This window comes from Poromitra crassiceps (genome assembly GCF_964638095.1).
Source record: "Poromitra crassiceps genome assembly, chromosome: 9".
In the NCBI taxonomy this organism is placed as follows: Eukaryota; Metazoa; Chordata; class Actinopteri; order Beryciformes; family Melamphaidae; genus Poromitra; species Poromitra crassiceps.
In genome coordinates, this window is record NC_139630.1 from 32,757,455 (window position 1) to 32,767,696 (window position 10,242).

The 10,242-nt window shown below is 43.6% G+C and overlaps 1 long non-coding RNA gene across 1 annotated transcript; it reads left to right on the forward strand.

The window, feature by feature from the left end:
* The first annotated feature begins 439 nt into the window (after positions 1 to 439).
* LOC310782584 lies at positions 440 to 8,042 on the forward strand. The gene is made up of 6 exons (XR_014553034.1): positions 440 to 504; positions 970 to 1,032; positions 3,677 to 3,788; positions 3,889 to 4,042; positions 4,197 to 4,322; positions 7,618 to 8,042. It is a non-coding gene; the product is annotated as an uncharacterized lncRNA (long non-coding RNA).
* The last annotated feature ends 2,200 nt before the right edge of the window (positions 8,043 to 10,242 follow it).

Sequence of the window (10,242 nt, forward strand, 5' to 3'; positions counted from 1 at the left end):
CTACTGTTCAGTTCTCAGATAAAATAGATACCACTAAGCAAATAAAACAAGGGTAAACAATAAAATAAGTAGTGAAGTTATTAATAGCCCATACAATTTTTTTTTAAGACATGAAAGCGAGGTACTCCCGGTTCTGCCTATAAACGCGAAGAAGAAGAAGAAGAAGAAGAAGAAGAAGAAGAAGAAGAAGAAGAAGAAGAAGAAGAAGAAGAAGAAGAAGAAGAAGAAGAAGAAGAAGAAGAAGAATGGACACTATTATGTTTTTGAGCACTTTGGGTGGACATCGTTTTTGTTTTTCCCACACTGTGAATAATATTGTGTAACTGCTAAAATTCAGAAGGTGGCGGTATTGCACAAAATGCTGTTTGCCAACCGCCATTAAATATCAGAAGAAGAAGAAGAAGAAGAAGAAGGTACTTCCGGAAGTGATCAGGGCCGGCCAGGCCAGGCCAGCCAACATGTTTCGTTTGAAATTCGAGCGGGCGTCCTGCCGCCCGGGATACGGTAATATTGACAAAACTAGTTGCTTATCATGTATTTAAAACTGTATGTCTTGTATAAGCAGACGGTACCAAAGTATTTTGGTGTACCCCGAAACGCAACATTATGTGCGTTTTTCTATTCGCTAGTAACGCTATACGTTAGCTAACGCTAAAGCAGATTAGCTTGCGTTAGCGCTTATTCTCTGTATAGACTGCTTTAACACAACGTTACCAGCGTTAGTTAACGCTAGGTTAGTCTGTGAGACAGATGTGACGTTAATGTTACGTTAACAGTTGAATCGTTTTAGACTTATTTGTGAATTACATTTACTCAAAGGGTGAACAGTATGCTACAAAACAATGCTAGCTGACGTTAGTGTGGGGACTCAGTCTGCTTAGCTAGCTAGCAGCCAGAGACAATCAAGTACTGTATAACGTTAGCTGCTAACTCGATGCTAGTTACAACTCTCTCCTGTTTACAATGTAGGCAGTCATGTCGGGAGGATTTTGTCTGTCTTGAAGGGGTGATCATGAAAGGCAACGACAGAAGGTAAGAGGAATAAGGTTACTGTTCTTCCTCACACACCCTAAAATAGTAAATGGTCATGTTAACCTGTCTATTTTGTCATGGTTTATCACAGAACAGATATTATTTTCTTATATATATATTGCAGGGGATTCATCCCCCGGGGAGCAGAGTGAGAACTGCAAATTCCACACAGAAACTCCTTTTTGATGAACCCACCTGGGCAGTAGGCAGTGAGGACATGGGGACAGTTAGCCCCATAATGTGACACTGCTACTGTACTCCGATAATATTCTCGTACAGCAGTCATCGTCACACAGCGTTTGAATCCTCACTAGGTAGAAAACGGTTACACCCTGCCTTTTCGAAACCCCCCCACTCCGAAGATCAACCTCCATTCTTCGTAATGGAGGGGTTTTCCCATTTTTCTAAAGGCACCCCTATTCCGAATGGGGACATCCCCTCCATTTCGAAACCCCCCCACTCCGAAATTGATTTTCAAGTCCATATTTGGAATGGGGAAGCTAAATTTCCTCCGATTTTCATAAAACAAAATCAATTCAACCCGACTGGCATTCACAAATAAGAACGTCCACATCTTGCTAATATGACTCAATGAACCTTATTCAACTGTGAGCATTTGACTCAAAGTTACAATAAATTTTTTTCAAACACTTGTCAGGGTATGAATGTGGGCGTGTGTAACAGCTCACCTTTAGATGTGTAGAAAACATCATTTATGATTAGATCCTGTCGGCGTAAAAATAATCAGTTGAATATGCTGCTGTGGAACAGATCCTTGCGCTCTCGGATTACGCATTTGACAAATTTAACAAACTGTATGGCAAGACAACATAAATTAACAATGTTTAGTGATTGTAGAGAGATATCTCTGTGCACCTGCAGAAAACTGCGAGCCAGGAATGCGCAAGACCACACCTGGTAGGCTATTTAGACCAGCAGAGTGGAAAGTCTGTGTGCCAAAAAATAAAAATAAAAACACTGCTCCGGGCCCGATACGCGGTTAACTAGAGTGTGCGTTGTCAAGGTGTAGCCTATTTCTTTGCGGAGTGGGGGAGAAAGCAAGCAGGACAGCTGTGCCCAGTCCCTGAGCAGCGGCTCGCACGATTCTGAACAACACAGAGTGCAAACATGTCTGTGATCCACAGCTGATTTTAGGATGTATCCAACATTCACATTCCTGTATCTATCTGAATGCAGCAGGCTCGTGTTTACTGCTATAGCGAAATTATATGAAGACAGTGACATATAATAAAAAAAACAATGAGTTGAAACATTTATTTCAAGCTGCAGGAATGCAGGAAACTCGGAGAAATATGGACTTGAAAATCAATTTCGGAGTGGGGGGGTTAAATCAATTTCAATTTCGGAGTGGGGGGGTTTCTGAGTGGGGGTGTGTCGGAACGATGGTGTTTCGGAATGGAAGGCGGTCCCCGCTGAAAACGCTGTTAAAAAAGCTCTCCTACCCGTATCCGACCTCCGATTGCAGATCCGAAGATATGATAGTCCGCCTAATGAAGCCAGTAATTTAACCGGCGCTGTTAAAATGATACTGCTTGCATGAAACACCCGTTTAGAAGCAGTCTTTGCACAGCCTGTGCCGTATTGAGGACAGGAGAAGCCGACAGGACATGTCATTTCATGACATGTTTTGCTTCCCAGGTGCGCTGGATTTGCGTTGATCACTGACAGCCGCCGTCTCCGTGTGACTGCATGTGTTGTTTGCTCGCCATGTGCAAGCGGTGCACCAAGATAGTGAGATCAAACACACCCTGCTGTAAATTCAGCGCAGGCTGTACAAAGACTGCTTCTAAACGGTTGTTTCACGCAAGCAGTATCATTTTAACAGCGCCGGATCTGCAATCGGAGGTGGGATACGGGTAGGACAGCTTTTTTAACAGCGTTTTCCACCTATTGAGGATTCGAACGCTGTGTGACGATGACTGCTGTACGAGAATATTATCGGAGTACAGTAGCAGCGTCACGTTATGGGGCTAGGGGACAGTCAGCTTCTTAGTGTATGTAAAATTCTGACACACTGGAATAGTGAATTACAAGTGAAATAATAGACTGTAAACTCTCAATTTCATGGACCCTCTCTTAATGCAAGTGTGTGTGTATAGAGAGCTATCTCACTCTCTCCCTGCAGAATCATATTAGCTTCCCCGCGGCGTGGCAGCAAATGCTTTATGGACCGGGGCCCGGTGGGTGGGAACCACTGGTGTAGAGGTAAAAGCACTTGCCTACCACCGCGGAGTCCCAGGTTCAACTCCTGCCAGAGGTACCTCTGGCTTGGTCAGACATTCCTAAAGATTGGCCGTGTCTGCGGGTGGGAAGCCGGTAGGGTATGAGTCCTGGTCGCTGCACTAGCGCCTCATCTGGTTGGCCGGGCCACCTGTTTCGGGGAATGGGCACTGGGGGGAATGGCATGATCCTCCCATGCGCTACGTCCTGCTGGTGAAACCCCTCTGACCCGCGCAACGACTGTTATAATGGGGAATTGGCCAAGTACATTTGGGGAGAAAATGTGAGAAAAATCCACAAAAAGAGATTCTCCAGAAGATGCTGAAAAAAAATTACACTCATGAGTACTACAGATAGAAAATGAAGTTTTCTCACTGCAATCTTATCTGACTTTGTTGTCCAGCTTAAGGCAGTGTGTCCAGAGGCTGCTCTGTGTGCGCTGCATCTTCACTACCCATCTACTCCTCGTAGAAACTCGACATCACTCCATCGACAACAGATACAGCTGCCCAGAGGTATGACAGTACAACTGTATTTTTTTTAAGCTGAGGGACCTGGTGCTTGCATGTGGTTGGAATACCGTATATATAATATGTTCCTGTTTGTGATTCCCAGAGCGGTCGTGTCACCTGTCAAGGGCCTGTACCAGCCACCCACCCTCTGCTGGGATACCAGCCATCCAGCCGCTGCTCAGCGCTGCCCTGTGTAGAGCATCCTGCCCACTCTCAGCAGACTTTCCCCAAGTAGGGCTGAAATAGGAAGAGACTAGGTAGAGTCCTGCTCTGGATGTCTGTTTTTATTTGCACAGCTCCCCATGTCTTATCTTAATCATGGAATATTTCAAATGTGATACAGTTGCCATACTCTTCAGGTGCTTCTAAAAGCTGTTGGGAGTAATTGTTGGTGTGGGTGTGTGTTTCTAGATGTGCCCTCTGGTGTGTTTGCTCCAACCTCATCTTCACTGAACATCAGATCATCCTCAGTCTGACTGACCTCACTCAGCCTCAACGGAAAGCACACGCCACTAACGGACTCGTCAACATCAGTAGGTGGGTTATCCCTTTTTATATTATTATTTTTTCTCATTTCCCCCAATTGTACTTGGCCAATTTCCCTCTGCTGCCCCTCTCGCTGCTCCACCCCCTCTGTCGATCACATTTGCCAGCTGCTTAACACCTGATAGCGGGGAGCTTCAGTGGCTGGACGTAGCATGTGGGAGGATCACGCTATTCCCACAGTCCCCTTCCGCCCCGAACAGGCGCCCTGACTGACCAGAGGAGGCGGTCGTACAGCGACCAGGACTCATGCCCTTAAACCCGCCCGCAAACACAGCCAATCGTGTCTGTATAGACGCCCGACCAAGCCGGTGGTAACACGGGGGCACGGACCTGCGACCCTCATCTTTGTAGGCAGGGAATCTACCGCTACACTACCCGGACACCCAGTAGGAGGAAATATTAAGCAGGAAGTACAGTATATGCTCATTTATTTGTCAGCTCATAGTCATCTAATTCCAGGGCTGGCCCGAATAAAAACATTTGGGCTCCGGATATTCGGTGGTAGGTCAACAGTGAATATTTGGATATTTGAGATGCAACACGCATCTTGGTCTACTTTCGGTTTCGCGTTTCTCCCCCAGACCATGCTGCCGCTGGGGAAGAAACGCGCACACACAGTGGTTATCCTATAGAAAATGACTGAAAGATTATGTAAATATATTAGGCTATACGCTGTGTTGTGTTCTGTGTGCTGTGTGAACATGACTCTGGAAGGAATTAACTGCAGCCACACCGATCCATCAGAAAGGATAGATTTCTGTTGTTTTGGAATGTCAACGCCATTTAAAAATAAAATAGAAAATGCCTCTAATTTGCGGTGACAAATCTGTCCGTCCAGAAAGAAGATGTGGCCTGTGTGTTTCAGTAGCAAGCAGACTACTGTCTCTTCACACCCAGCACGTTCTCATTCTCATCCTAGTTTGACGTATAGTCAGGATCCCATGGCCCACTACCGATGTTAACAGTTCCATTCCTCCGCCGTTAAGAACTAAAGTAAACACGTGGGCCTCTATCTTCCGACAGGCGCTATCCCTAAATAGCGCTTTGCGCACTGTTTGCGCGTGCATTAAGGCACGGACGATAGCGTTCCGCCTTGCCTCCCCCACCGAGCAGCAAAAAAAAAACATCCCCACCTCACGGGAGCTACTGGTAATGATTTATACAGAAATTTTACTGTTTCAAAGTGATATAATTGTCTGGTAGACGTGACCTCCCTGATTTCTAAGTTAAAACAGCCCCGAAATATGTTGGGGATGCAATTCTCGGCGGGCATGCGGAAACAATTCTGCCAAAAATCATCTGCGCCCCAAAATGGTAACTGTCTGCCTTTCCGAAGCTCTGCCACTCCGAACGTTAACTTCCAGTATTCGGACTGGCGGTCGTTCACCTTAGAAGCCGCAATGCCGACCTTAGGTTTAGGCGTGGGGGTGGGAGAGGTTAGGTTTTGGGTTAGGGTCTGGGGGAGGTTAGGTTTAGGCATGGGGGGAGGTTAGGTTTGGCGTGGGGGCTGGGAGAGGTTAGTGAAAAACGGGGAATATAGAACCCTTTCTGAGTGCCGATATTTCGGAGTGGCAGAACGTCGGAGTGGCAGCACGTCTGAGTGGCAGCATGTAACCCCCCAAAATGCCTGCGCAAACGGGATTTGGGCGATCTTAACTACCAGAATTATTCACAGGCGTGACCGGGCAAGGCTGGCATACGTCAATCAAAACCAATCAGATTCCCGTCTCACAATGGTTGTTTGCGTGAGGTTGCCTCACCGAGGCATGCAATATGCTGTAATTATCTCCATGCGTAATAGTGTACTCACTCCTGCGAGGACAGAGAGAGCTTATTGACAGATCGTCTGTGGTGCCGACCCTTCGGGTTATGAAGGTAAATAGCCTATGTCCATTGTCCCACAAGTGTTCTCAATTTATTTCCCTCTTTGCGATGTGATAAAAGTTTCTCAGTGAGTTATAGTTGATTGCCTCACTGAATTATCTGCTGCTAATACCCAAATATATATAAATATATATAAATATCCAAAAGTAATTCCACTTTCCACTCCGCAAATACCTCTCTGCGCTCGGAGCGCAGCCGTAATCTCTGTGCAGAGCGCCCAGCGCAGAGAGGTATTTGCGCGTAAGAGGTCCTTTTCATAGCTCTTAGCGCAAAGTAATTGCGCGCTGCTGACGATAGGATAACGCCATCTATCCCACATTTTAGCGCTGAAACGCCTGCTTTGGCTTGTGGCAGCCAATGCCCAGTACACTTATCTCACAGTCATGCGGTTGTGTCCGCCCCCAATTTGCATTGCGCATGGCGTTAAACGAGCGGAAAATTAGCGCTTTTGGGAAGATAGAGGCTAGGGCTGCACGATATGAGGAAAAGCTGCGATGTGCGATAACTGTTCAATATTGTGATGACGATATGACCTGCGATAAATAAAAAAATGCTATAAAAAAAATATTAATGGGTAGGGGTGCTCCGATCCGGCTAAGCCACGATCCGATCCCATTCCTATTCCTGGGGTCACGATCCGATTCCAGAATCGATTCTCGATTCCAACGATTCTCGATTCCAGAATCTAGAATCGATTCTCAATTATGTAGTTTGATATTGCAATAACACACGAAGGTAAATCTAAGACAAAAAATGACAAATGTATTAATGCTGAACTTCAAATTCAACTTCTGAAGTATTACAGTGAGGGCCTAAATTCATTTTGCAATGCGAGTGTGTTAATTTAAGCATATGTATCAGTAAGTGGCACGGGATTCTCAAAGCCTGTGTTGAGGGTCATACGAACAAAAATGCACTCTTGAAGCTAAAAAAAATCCAAAACCAACAAGTTAATTATTTACATTTTTACTTCAATGTAGAACAGTCATTTCTTACACATGAGATTACTTTTAGTCATAACGATTATTGAAAGATATTCCATATTCCAGACTGAAATGTTATAACAGAAGTGGAGTATTGGCCAGAATGACATGAACATTTGGACACTTATTCAGCCGGTATCTTGCATGTTGCGTTCATGTGCACTGTAATTTTTTTTTTTTTTTGCGATAACACGTGACTTTTGCGATGTGTTCATCGCGCATTTTCATATCGCGATGGCGATGAAAATACGATAAATCGTGCAGCCCTAATAGAGGCCGTGTAGTGCCGTTGGTTAGGTTTAGGCAACAAAGCCACATTGTTAAATTTCTACCTCTTCTCTTACAGTTCCTTGACATCTGCGTTCACTATAAAAGCTTGTCTTGCATTAATTTGTCTTTTTCTTTTCTCATCCCCTCAGCCTTGTCGGCGGACAGGTCTTCCACTCCGGTGCAGAAGGACAGCAGCCTATGGGAGCAGATCACAGCCTGCGTTGTCAGCCAGCCTGCCTTCAGGACTGTGGCTTCATGGTTTAACATTTTGGTTATTTGGCTCATCGGACTTACTTATGTCTACTACCCCTCCTGGGGTATAGGCCACCAACAAGGGCTTTCCAGCCATCGGCTCATCGGACTGATACCGATATATTCAAGATCAAACATCAGCTGATAGCCATATGATTGCTGATATATTGTGCATCGCTACTGGTAACTGTTTTAATTTCTTACATACATTTGTATTACCATAATATTTTAATGTAAATAAAATGTGTTTTTCTCATAATTGAAGTGCAATTGGTCATTGAACAAAACGGCACATTTGGAGTGTACTAAAATGGCACCATGTGAAGTGTAATAGTGATGTATTGTGAGTATACTTCAGGAACATTTAATACAGTACTTAAAGTATAACAATGTTCTATTTAAAATACACTTTTATCCTGACGCATAAGCAATGATGGAATACACTTCAGATACACTTTTAGTCAATTATAGTACACTTTAAGTACATGTCTTTATTATGCTTAAATTGTGATAGAACTTCACTATAAATACATTTCTTATTAACAATAGCACACTTTAAATGTACTAATTAAAATCAAAAAGTGCATTTGAAGTTTATTTGAAATATTACTGAGGCATGCTAGAAGAATATTAATAGTATGATAACTGTATTTAAAGTATACTTGTAGACTACATCAATTGATCTATAATGCCTTTTTAAGTATACTTTCAACACACTGGTGATATAATACAATTGTACTGAAAGTGTGTTTTGAATGCTCACGAATCATGCTTTTCACTGGTGTACTTCAGTACACTTAAAGTTTATAAAAAGTTGTTCCAAAAAAGCATACAAATTACACTTAAAAGGTGCTCAAGGAGTCCATAAGTACTACTAAATGACTACTTAAGTACACTTAAGTATAACTTAAGGGTGCCAAATTAACATATGCTAACTGAAAGTGTACTTAGTACATACTGTGAAAAGTATAATTTAAGTATAATACTTTTTCACCTGGGTTGATGTGGTGAAAAGGTTTGAGAACTTCCTGAACTTACTCCATGAACAACCCGTTCTCACGTCCAACTTGTCAAATACTTTGTTCAGGAGTCAGGACCCGTTAGCGAAACTTTTTGACACACTGGCTACCCCTTTTTCATCATTTTCCAGCATGCGGGGTCGTCCAATAGACTTCTATAGAACTCCCACAACCTGTGAAATCGACGCCATGAGAGTGTGACATTGCAATAAAACGATGCCCAGTAAGGACGTGCGTTGTGTGGGTCGGGTGGCGGATGCGTGTATACGTTTGCCTTCGATGCCGACGACCGGGCCTTGATTCCCAATGTTTTCAAAGTACATTTATCTCAATCATAAGCCACATTTTAAAAACATCTTTCTTATTTAACCATGACCAAACTATTTATCTAACCTTAACTGCGGTGGCCGTGAAGTGCAAATCACAACCAATAGGATTTTTTTTTTTTTTTTTTTGCATTAGTCAACCTTACACACTGAAGCGAATACATTCACTGAAATGAATACATTTCTTTCATTATACTCTCTTTGTGAGCAATGCCATTAAAAACCTGCATTTGGGTCCATTCTGTACTCTCTTTGTGAGCAATGCCATTCAAAACCTGCATTTGATGAGCAGGGTGATCACTGGTACTTAGCTGTAACACATCAACACCTGTTCTTACTCAAATTCACCAAGGCACCTGTTGTTGTTTTTTAAGTCTGAAGAAAATGGCTATTTGAACACATTCACACCTCACACCTAAGTGGAAAGAGTAGCCGTGTGTGCTTTCTCTTGAGATGTTCCTGCTCCTCCCATGTGTGCTGCAGCAGTGTCAGATATGACCTGTTAAAAGCTTAAGCTGCTCCCAGAGAGGGCTGTCATTTTGCTGTTCCTTCAGGTGAACGTTTGAGCTTCACTGTGCAGAATGATGTCTGTGCAGAGTTTGACACTAGAAGGCTGTTTCCACAATCATCTGCTGAAAGTGGAACGTTTCTCTGAGCTCACTGAAAAGACAAGCATGACATCCAAGCCAATCACTGTCCAGTATTCAGCGGTTAAAGCCCCAACACATTCTCACTCCCAATTCGTCATATACTGCCCATCGGTCAGGAACCCTTCTTGTCGTCACTTTGTCACGAGTTGGGAGTGAGAATGTGTTGCCTGTGTTGTATGCTGTGATTGATTGGCTAGTTAGGTTCTAGACCCTGATTAGTTGCTTTGGATTTTTAAATGAGGGAGAAGGAGGTGGAGTCATCTTAAGGATTTTAAGAAGATAATTTAACCTTTTTTGTGTGAAAAACCATCAGACACAAATTATTATTCAAAGTAGAGTATTTTATATACATCTTGAAACATGACTTTAGGGGTCTTTAACTGTTTCTGTTCAGGATCCGAAGAGAGCTGACACGGGCAAGTGTGCCAATTTTCATTTGGTCATGTTATTGGTAATAATCTGTAATGCTTTGGCACGGTGGGTCAGTGGTTAGCATTGTTGCCTCACAGCAAGAAGGTCCCGGGATC